The sequence below is a fragment of the Hypomesus transpacificus genome, unplaced genomic scaffold (genome assembly GCF_021917145.1).
Source record: "Hypomesus transpacificus isolate Combined female unplaced genomic scaffold, fHypTra1 scaffold_88, whole genome shotgun sequence".
Classification (NCBI taxonomy): Eukaryota; Metazoa; Chordata; class Actinopteri; order Osmeriformes; family Osmeridae; genus Hypomesus; species Hypomesus transpacificus.
Window position 1 is genome coordinate 295,714 of NW_025814039.1, and position 10,077 is coordinate 305,790.

General features: G+C 40.6%; 2 long non-coding RNA genes across 2 annotated transcripts; both read left to right on the plus strand.

Moving 5' to 3' along the window:
* The first annotated feature begins 788 nt into the window (after positions 1-788).
* LOC124466246 lies at positions 789-3,058 on the plus strand. The gene is made up of 5 exons (XR_006955899.1): positions 789-983; positions 1,602-1,726; positions 1,811-1,976; positions 2,299-2,450; positions 2,732-3,058. It is a non-coding gene; the product is annotated as an uncharacterized LOC124466246 (long non-coding RNA).
* A 4,813-nt stretch (positions 3,059-7,871) lies between these two features.
* Positions 7,872-9,434, plus strand: LOC124466260. Its single transcript, XR_006955903.1, has 3 exons — positions 7,872-8,257; positions 9,131-9,224; positions 9,360-9,434. It is a non-coding gene; the product is annotated as an uncharacterized LOC124466260 (long non-coding RNA).
* The last annotated feature ends 643 nt before the right edge of the window (positions 9,435-10,077 follow it).

Below are 10,077 nucleotides of genomic sequence, written 5' to 3' on the forward strand. Positions count from 1 at the left end.
CGTTCATTCAACTTTTGACGTGTAATCCATGTTGAACATCTAAAAACTATAATAAAATCTGAGATTTATCAACGACAATCAGGCGAAAGAGACAAATTTAGCCGTTTATCTCCATAGACTCCCATTCATTTTGCACTCGACCACGATCACTCCCGGTGGAACTTTGGTGGAACTGCAACAAAATTCGGTACAATGGGGCTTAATAGGGAGTGGGCAGGCTCTCCTTAAACAGGCTCTGTGATAGCTACGTAAGAGCCCACATGGTCACAGTAGGACTACGTACAGCCTCGCGCAGACACTATGTAAAAAGGGGGGTGGCTATGTTGAAGCCAACCAATAGCATGGAAGCATAAATGGTCCAAACGCGTACAGACGTCAAATACGGACGTGTACAGACGTCAAAACGTGTACAGACGTCATTTTTTACGTTGTACACGTCAACAATTTACGTGTGTACACGAACGACAGTTCAGACGTTTTGGCACAATCGGCGTTGGATAGTTTTTGACGTCTGTACACGTTTTGACGTCTGTACACGTCAGTTTTTGACGTCTGTACACGTTTGGACCATTTATGCTTCCATGCTATTGGTTGGCTTCAACATAGCCACCCCCCTTTTTACGTAGTGTCTACGCGAGGCTGTACGTAGTCCTACTGTGACCATGTGGGCTCTTACGTAGCTATCATTTAGTATTTGGGACAGTCCATTTGTGTGGGGGAGAGCCACTTGTGCGGTTTATCCGGCATCATACTCCCGTCCAGTAGGTGGCGATGATGCGCCTATACATTGTTTGCTAACCGCCATTCAAAGAACCAACGAAGAAGACGAACACGTTGTGTGTGATTTCGAATTCTGGTGGAGGCAAATCTCAGAAAATTACGACCACAAACTTTCTCAACAATTGTGCCCAGACTTTTTCAGATTGTACTCGACTACTTTTATCTTCAGATGACCAGGATTCCATACAGACTGTTCTTGCCAGGTAAGCTATCAATTAGCAACGTTAAGCCAAGTTACTTGTTTTGAATAGCTGTTGGCTAGTCCTGTCCTCCTGGGATCCTGACTTTTCGTCAACACACTTGTAGTGCGAACTCTTTAATAATGAGCAAGATCAAATTAACGCCGCTAAACTAGACCATAAGGCTTTGAATATTGTGTTATTGAATGCGATTATTATGTTACTGAAGCCAGCAATCTCAAAGAGTTGCTTAAGAAGCTTTGTTGAAGTTAGCCTACCACTTGTCAACACACTTAGTGCTAACTCTTTAATAATGAGCAAGCTCAAAGTAACGCCGCTAAACTAGACCTTATAAGGCTTCGAATATTGCGTTACTGAATGCGGTTATGTTACTGAAGCCAGCAATCTCAAAGAGTTGTTTAGCAAGCTTTGTTGTATTTAGCATACCACTCGTCAACACACTTGTAGTGCTAGCTTAATTCTTTAATAATGAGCAAGCTCAAATTAACGCCGCTAAACTAGACCTTATAAGGCTTTGAATATTGCGTTACTGAATGCGGTTATGTTGCTGAAGCCAGCAACCTCAGAGTTGTTAAACAAGCTTAGTTAGCCTACCACTAATATATTTTGTCATGCTAACAGGTTAGAGATAATGGCGACGAGCGTTCGCTGGAGCAGAGTGCAGACTGCATCAATCTGGAGTGGTGGATGAGATGCTTTTGCTCATGAGCGAGTTAGTTCAGGAAGCCAACAACAACAACAACCTGGTAATGTACTCGTCAGATTAAACATTATCTGAAGAAGCAAGATTCAAAACACGATGCCTCTAACATTTTTCTCTTTAACTGCAGTTGCTTCTGGTTTCACCGTACCTCGAATGGGAGGACAGACTGGAGGAAGGCCGGTTTACCAAATCGCCCAAGAGCAGTTGCAGATGTTGTTGTCCTTTAACTTCTCTGCTAAACAAATTGCGGAGATCGTGGGTGTCTCAAGAAGAACAGTGAACCGACGGTTAAGGTATGTGTCAATTGAAGGACTAGTTCAGGAGAGATCTGAATAATGTGACCCCTTTCTCACTGAGCCCTACACAATTATTTTGTTTATTTACAAAGCACATGAAACACTGCAGAATTACGCTTTCTATACATTTCATGAAGAAATTGATATACTTTGATAGAACTCTTTCATATCCCATATCTTTGGAGAGAAAACTGTCACGCGCTTGTACCACATAGCTACCTTGTCACCGTTCCTTAAACACATTGTTTTATTTAGAGTTACCAGGGATGAATGTAAAAAATGGATCTAAGTCCTAATATGTATACATTGTCTTCCATAGACAGCACAATTTCATCTTTTACAGACCAGATGATGCACTTGATCTGAAGGTGCTGCTATTCGGAGTATGTCCCACAGGCTTCGGAGGAGAACACATCGAGTGGCAGGGTCAAATTCGCTGTGGCATCTTGATCGCAACCACAAGCTCTTAAAGTAAGTGGCTTGTTTTACTGTGATTCGTTAATTTGCCCTAACTGTGTCCCTAGCCAATGACAAGCTGATTATTTTATTAGTTTTGAATTTAAAATAAGATTTTCAGCTTCACATGAATGGAATAGAGGTTGGACTTTTCTTTCTGTTAAACGCCCAACATGTTGCACAGAAATGTACACAAATCATTTTAGCTGCATTCAAGCCATTCATATTTTTTTTTGTTATTTATAAAATAAGATGTGCAATTGAAATCTTTCGTTTTCCCTTCCTTCCTCTCTTAGGCGGAGGATTGTAATCCATGGAGGAATCGATGGGTTCAGCCGACTGGTGGTTTTCCTGAAGGCTTCTAACAACAACAGAAGTGACATTGTAATAGTCCTACGTAGTGTGGTCAGGTCTGCTGAGTTTATCATCGACAGGAAGCTCCCAGCCCTACAGGACACCTACCACACACGATGCCTCAGGAAAGCTGGCAAGAATCTAAAAGACTGCTACCACCCATCTTTCAGTCTCTACCCCGCTGCCTTCTGGACAGCTGGCAGGATTCTAAAAGACTGCTACCACCCATCTTTCAGTATCTACCCCGCTGCCTTCTGGACAGCTGGCAGGATTCTAAAAGACTGCTACCACCCATCTTTCAGTCTCTACCCCGCTGCCTTCTGGACAACAGTTTCTATCCAAGGGCCGGGCGGCTTCTGAATGACCATTTACATGGACAGTTCTCACTAGCCACTTAACATTGATGCATTTCTCACTAGTCACTTTACACACTGTCACCTTCAGCCACTGGTTGCACTATCAGCAATATTGCACCAACTGTACCCCACTTGTCTTAGGTTAGTATAGGTGTAAGGTTAGTGTAGGTCATTATCTGTATTAGAGGTCTAATATTTTGTATACTATTTTGTATATTTAGGAGGTTTATAAATGATCATATTTTTTTAGCTTATCATAAATGTAATCTAAGTACTTATTATGTTATGCCAGGTTGCTTTGCATTGTCTTGTCCCAAAAATGACAGTGCCCAGTCTGACTTTGTGGTGTTTTGTGTACCTGACAATAAGGCCGAATCCCAATACTCCCCCTTACCCCTTCCCCTTACCCCTTCCCCTTAGTTTTGCGCGTTCCCGTGAGAGCTAGTGGTGTCCCAATACTCTTTTGGAGCTAGGGGAAGGGCTAAGACTAAGGGGTATACACCCCTTAAAACCAAGTAAGATCGGGAGCTTACTTGAAACCTAGGGCTATGTGAAAACTGCGCGACCGGCAACAATGGCGACCAAATCATCCAGAGAGTCTGATAAATGTTATATTATCGGCTTAATTAATTGATAAAAAAATGGACAGTCTTGTTTTGTTTTATATACAGTCATGAACGTATATATTTGCAACCATTTTCCTAATTGAAACGTTTCTAAAAATCGTTAGTTTAGTACGTTAATGTTACAGTTCTGAATTGCACAACAGTCCCGCATTTTTTTGACTAGCATGTCTACAGTTCTAAGTAAACTCCATTAGCAGCGAATTTCGTTTAATATCAGTGCATAACGCTACTTGCTTTGGAGATATCGATACGTGCTAGATGACGTACCTGTAACCAAGTGGCGTCCCATTTCCTAGGGCTATGTAGCCCTTACCCCTTACTTTCGAGGGCCATGGGGAAGGGGTAAATTAAGGGGAAGGGGTAAGGGGGAGTATTGGGATTCGGCCTAAGACTTGAAATGGATGTCCAGCACTCCTTGTTTACATATCTATATAGAAAAAGAAGGAATCATTATTGCCAACAACGAAAGGCATCTTTGGGCTCTTCACTTTGTTTACCTGCCTCGTATAAAACGTGACCTGAGGACTGCCAGATACACGTCACAATATCAATTTTTTGTACAAGGTTGTCTTACACAACAGTTGCAACATCACACTGGTATCCAAGGTATATTTGGAGCAGCCAGTTCTAGGGGGTGGCTGACCAAGGGGCGGCTGCACTTGCCTTTGACAAAGAGTTGTGGTTCCCCTAAACCAATTTCAACCAAGTGACGAACAGTTGGAACACACAAATTGTTTGGTAGAGATAGACAGTTTGGGAACTGATCAGGTCCTCAATGTCCTTTCTTAAATACAGTCTACACACACATAATTTAACTGTTGTAATCACATTTTCAATAGGCCTTGGAATGAGTAAGCAGTCTCAATCACGTCAATGTAATAAAGATGAGCAGACCATATACAATTTTGCTTGTGTTTAATGTTATTGCATTATGTAACTACGCCTTTGAAATCCATCCATTTAAACAGAACAAAACACGTGTTCATGTAAGATAAAATTAATTTACGACTACATTAAGTCCTCCCCAAACTGATCTGCATAGCCTATTCTAACCTATTCCAAGATACACCTTTTAAAGGTGTCATAAGTCTCACCCACAGGTAAGTAGACTGGAGCGTATCATCCGCACTGCTGAGAAGGTGATCGGCTGCAATCTGCCTTTCCTCGAGGATCTGCACACCTCAAGGTCCCTGAGGCGAGTGAGGAAGATTGTGGCCGACCCCTCCCACCCTGGACACTCCCTGTTCCAGCTACTCCCCTCCGGCAGAAGGCTGCGGTCCATCAAGACCAAAACCTCACGCCACAAGAACAGTTTCTTCCCCTCCGCTGTTGGCCTCTTTAACAAGGCCAAGGACTCATACTGACTTTAAATCACAATCTGCACAATGACACCCTGCACATTGCAATTTTCACTATTGTATTGTTTGCACTATCTGTATTTTTAGGTTATTGTAAATTAGGGCTACTTATATATTATTTTTTATTCCCCTTAGTATTAGCTAGACCCCCTTTGGTATTAGCTAGACTTTGCTCCTTTTGTATAGTTAGTCCACGTATTTAGGTTTCAATATTCCTATATATTTAATGTATGCACCTCCCTGCCAAAGTAAATTCCTTGTTTGTGCAAACATTCATGGCGAATAAAATCCCTTCTGATTCTAAAGTATAGCACCAGCGCGCACGTGTTTGCATTTAGGAACCTGGCCAGTCCATTTTCTGGGTAAAGAAAGGCGAGCTCTAGCTGTACCGGAAATATGCAATATATACATGTTATAACAATAATAACTAAGCGTCTATAGTGCGTAGGCTAATTAATTCCTAGTCAAGCCAATAACCTATATTTTGCTGTAGCCTTGTTTTGTGGTGTGTTCGGCCTCCGACAGTTAAAAAAAAAAAAAAAAGCAGAGAACTGATGTTTAAATATACAGTGCATTATGTACACTGCATAATAGGCTATACTAACCCCCTTGGGTTAGAATATTAAGGTAGGCCTACATAATCTAAATTGGCCAACTTTAGACATTTCATAAACAATGTGTTCAACTTTATGCATAAATATGCTACTCTGAAGCCTACAACTGTTAATTGAATAATTGACAACTGATTGAGCTCCCAATTATTGCTGATGCAACACATAAGCCTACAATTTCTTTTTGTAGTCAACAAAACAAGCATTTCATGGCAAACTGTTCAGTGTCATTCATTTTACAAAAATGATGCACCTCGACTTGGGAACAGCGATGAATGCAACCATAGCCTATAATGACTCAAGCGCAGAGCATGCAAAGAGATTGTAAATAATTGATGACAGGTCATATACACATTTATTAAAGATTAGTTTTGGCATGAAAAAGTATTATGCTGAAATTTTATAACCACCAAAGTATGAGTGAAAAAAGAAATGTGTGCGCTATGCCCCATGTATGGTCAGAGGGGATTCAAACATTCAATAGCCTACCAAATAGGCAAAGGAATGCACCAGATTTCTGGCCAAAGGTGCTGCCCAGGCAATGCAACATAGTAGCATGGAGATGAAATCTGATCACATTATCTGGGCCATTAATAATGCCCTCCTTGCTCAGGTTTAATTAATGGCACTCTGTTCCTTGCTCCACTAATTTACAACTCCTTTCAAACATGCTCTGATTAATGCTGGGTATACACCACAAGATAATTGGGCTGATTTGGGGCCGATTTCCCCCTTCCGACAATCCTAGGTAATGTCCCGACAATCCTAGGTTATGTCCCGATTATCTGCAGATTATTTTATCAGATTTTCCCTTGATGTGAAGTGTGTTAAGAGCGGCCGAACTTGCTCGGAAGAACGTCGGAGCCGCTCCAAAATCATGATGTGTGAGGGGAACCCCAACGACAAACACCACACACTATAGGATCAGAAAGGTTACATTTAGGATTTTCTTGTCCTCATGTTTGTGGTCTCACATTTTAAAACATGAAAAAAAAAAAAAATGTGTGTGTACCCAGCATAACACAAGTCTCTATCCTCTATAGACCTGTCCTGCATGTTTGAGATGTTTCCCTGCTCCAACACACCTGATTCAAATTAATGGGTCGTTATCCTGAGGACCAGGGTTGGGAACCACTACTACTGATAAGTTACCATCCCTATCCTGGGGAAAAAAAACAGACCCTGTACATTTCATTTACTCTCAATTACATTAAAAGTATATTTTACATTCCTTGTGTTGGATATTACTTGTATATTGCCATGGGTATTACGTGTTTTATTTCTTGACTAAGGCTTCTCTGTGTACTGTCCAGCTGTCTTCAACCCTGTGTATTCCTAACCTGTTTTATTTTAATATTATTTTGCTTGCTGTTGCGCCACCATTTATCCTTGGCTATACCCATCACATTGACCAGAGGCTCTGTCCTTACTATTTGTGCACACACACTGCCATCTAGTGGGCATTTTAATGAACTGAAATGTATACCTTTTTCGAAATGTGAATATGATATAGTATACAAATGTAATAATTTTTTCAGTAACTTACAAAATAGCGTACAGTTGTTGATAATGTCACTGCCAATTTATATTAGCCTATTTCTTAACCTTAATTCAATCAAGATTGGTTGAGTGTGGACAGGTTTTCACTCTTGCAATAATCGTTATCTGGTTTCCCCTCAGAAAAAAATGAAGTGGTAGCACCCAATTTTAAACGTGTACAGATGTCAAAAACTGACGTGTACAGACGTCATTACGTGTACAGACATCAAAAACGGACGTGTACAGACGTACATTTTTGACGTCTGTACACGTCAAAAATTGACGTGTGAACACGAACGACAGTTCAGACGTTTTGGCACAATCGGCGTTCGGTAATTTTTGACGTCTGTACACGTCAAAAATTGACGTGTGTACACGAACGACAGTTCAGACGTTTTGGCACAATCGGTGTTCGATAATGATTGTCAGGCGTAGCGACGGTTGTGTGTTGTTCTGGTGTGCGAGGGCACTTGTCACCCCCCATACACCAGTCGATCAAGCTCTGTTCAAAGACGGATCCTCTATCGCCTCACTTGCAGCTGCTAGGGGTGTGTGACACTGCACAATGTGGTATAGATCCGATACCAAGGAGTAAATACAGGGCCAGTATTGCCAATACCGATACTTTTGGCTTAGAAAAGCAGTTTATCTACTTTTGTGGGGGAAAGCAATGCCTCTCAATTGATTAAGTGAATGCATCATCAATATGAATATTTGAATGAAAATTTAACATTTCTTGATCATTCAATGATTTTTCCTTTAGTTAATTGTTCATGATTATGATCATAATAAAACACAGGACGGGTTTTGTCAAAAATACTGTTAATGTGTGCCGCTGAGTCATGTTACTGCACGTAGCCTGTAGTATCACCCGATGCATGACTCTGGATTGGCACAACACCGAAACAAGATAATATTTTCCTGCAGTAGTGAATATTGTAGGATTACGGCTCAGAACAAGATGGACAGAATCAGAGTGTAAGTATCTAATGTGAATCGCATAAGTATAGAACAATTCTGGTGTCTTGAATTGGACAACGTTAGCTAGTTAACTTCAACTTTGCTGTCGAAATCATTTCAAGACACTGAATCACGACTGAAGTGGTTTTCAACGTCAAACAAACTACTTGATTAGCTAGAGCTAACATTCAGTAGTTATAGCACTACTATAGCTAGCTAGCTCTACACACATAGCTTTTAAAAACAAACTGTAAATTGTTACTCTGTTTATTTGTTTAATGAAACAGTAGCGCAACGTAGCTTATCATCAATCAAGTATTTTTCAACATATTTAAGTTAGCTAAACGTTCAAAACAATTCTGGTACAATTATCTGTTCACTTCACATTTTCTGCGGTTATTCAGACTGAAAATCTGCGGAATTCCGCTAGCCTTCCTGTTCTTATGTTGGAGCAACCAAAGATGTTCCACAACAGTTTGACGGCAAATATGGTCGATTGAATGTTGACAGACTTTGCTCAAAAGTATTGATCCATCCTCATAAAGATCGCCTGAAAACTCCCTGGCCCTGCTCTTGCTGTAATTTGGGTCGATAAATGTTTCCTTTTCAATTCTTAGCATTTTTGGCGAACGTTTGAAAAATAGAGCCGTAATATGAGTTGAAAGTGTATTTACCTTTTGCCTCAGACCAATGCGTTCTAGCCTACTTGAAAATCCGCGGGTTTTTGTCAGAATTCGTTGCCCGCGTATTCCTTTTGGGCCTGCTCACGATAAACCAGCACATTAATAAAACTTCAACAAAATAATATTTTAAGCGCAAGTGGATTCAATCTGTCAGCTAAACGAAATCTGCAGCCTACTGTCTCAAAAATTAATCATATAATTTTTGTAGGCCATCATATAGGCTACGGCCTGAGTATGCTGAGGAATCTGTTCCTGCAGGATGCAGAAAAGGTCTTCATCTCTGGACCAGTTTATCATCGGAGGTAAGTAGAGAATGTACATTTTCTGCACAATGCCATACAACTTTATAATCTACTATTAATACCTTTATTATCAACCACTTGAATAATGCTAATTAATGTACTCTACTTTTTTCTTGCTTCTATCTCTCATTGAAGGATGAAGTTGTATGGAGGTCTAGATGGAGGTCTAGATGGAGTGATATGGAGGGGATGGAATGATATGGAGGGGTGATTGTCATTGTTTGACAATTACTCAAAATAAAAAATGTATATCTTGAATCTGCCCTGAGAGTCAACCTTGTGTCTTGCCTCTCTAACATTACACATTTGTGGTTGAGATTGAGTGACTGCAAAAGCCATAGCAAATAGAATAGAATAGAACTTCACTTTTCCAGAACTTTGTGGTGTCAGACACATCCAAAATGTAGCATGCACACAGGCATGTGCAGTATTTACAGGAATATGAAAGATGATCTGAGGCCTGTTCCATAAAGCGAGTTTACTGAATAAGCCAGACTTATGTCAGTTAGTCGGACTCATTTCTTGTTCATTCGGTTCCATAAAGCTAGCTCAACGTAGTTCGAACTCAGTTACCATGGCTACTTAGGCTACGAAACTAGTCTGGTCAGGGTCAGACTAACTGTCAGGCTTAGCGTGACTTGGTGCTTAACCAGACGTCCCTGTAACACTGACCCAACGGGAAGACGATGATTTACCACTTATATTCTCATTTTCGTATTCTCATCAGTTCAACATTGATAGAAAATCAACGTAAATAGCCTACATAGGCTACAACATTTAGCCTAATGCATTAAACAATGATGAACAATGCTTTGATAGGCTACGCACCATAGCCGTTAAATGTATGGATGTT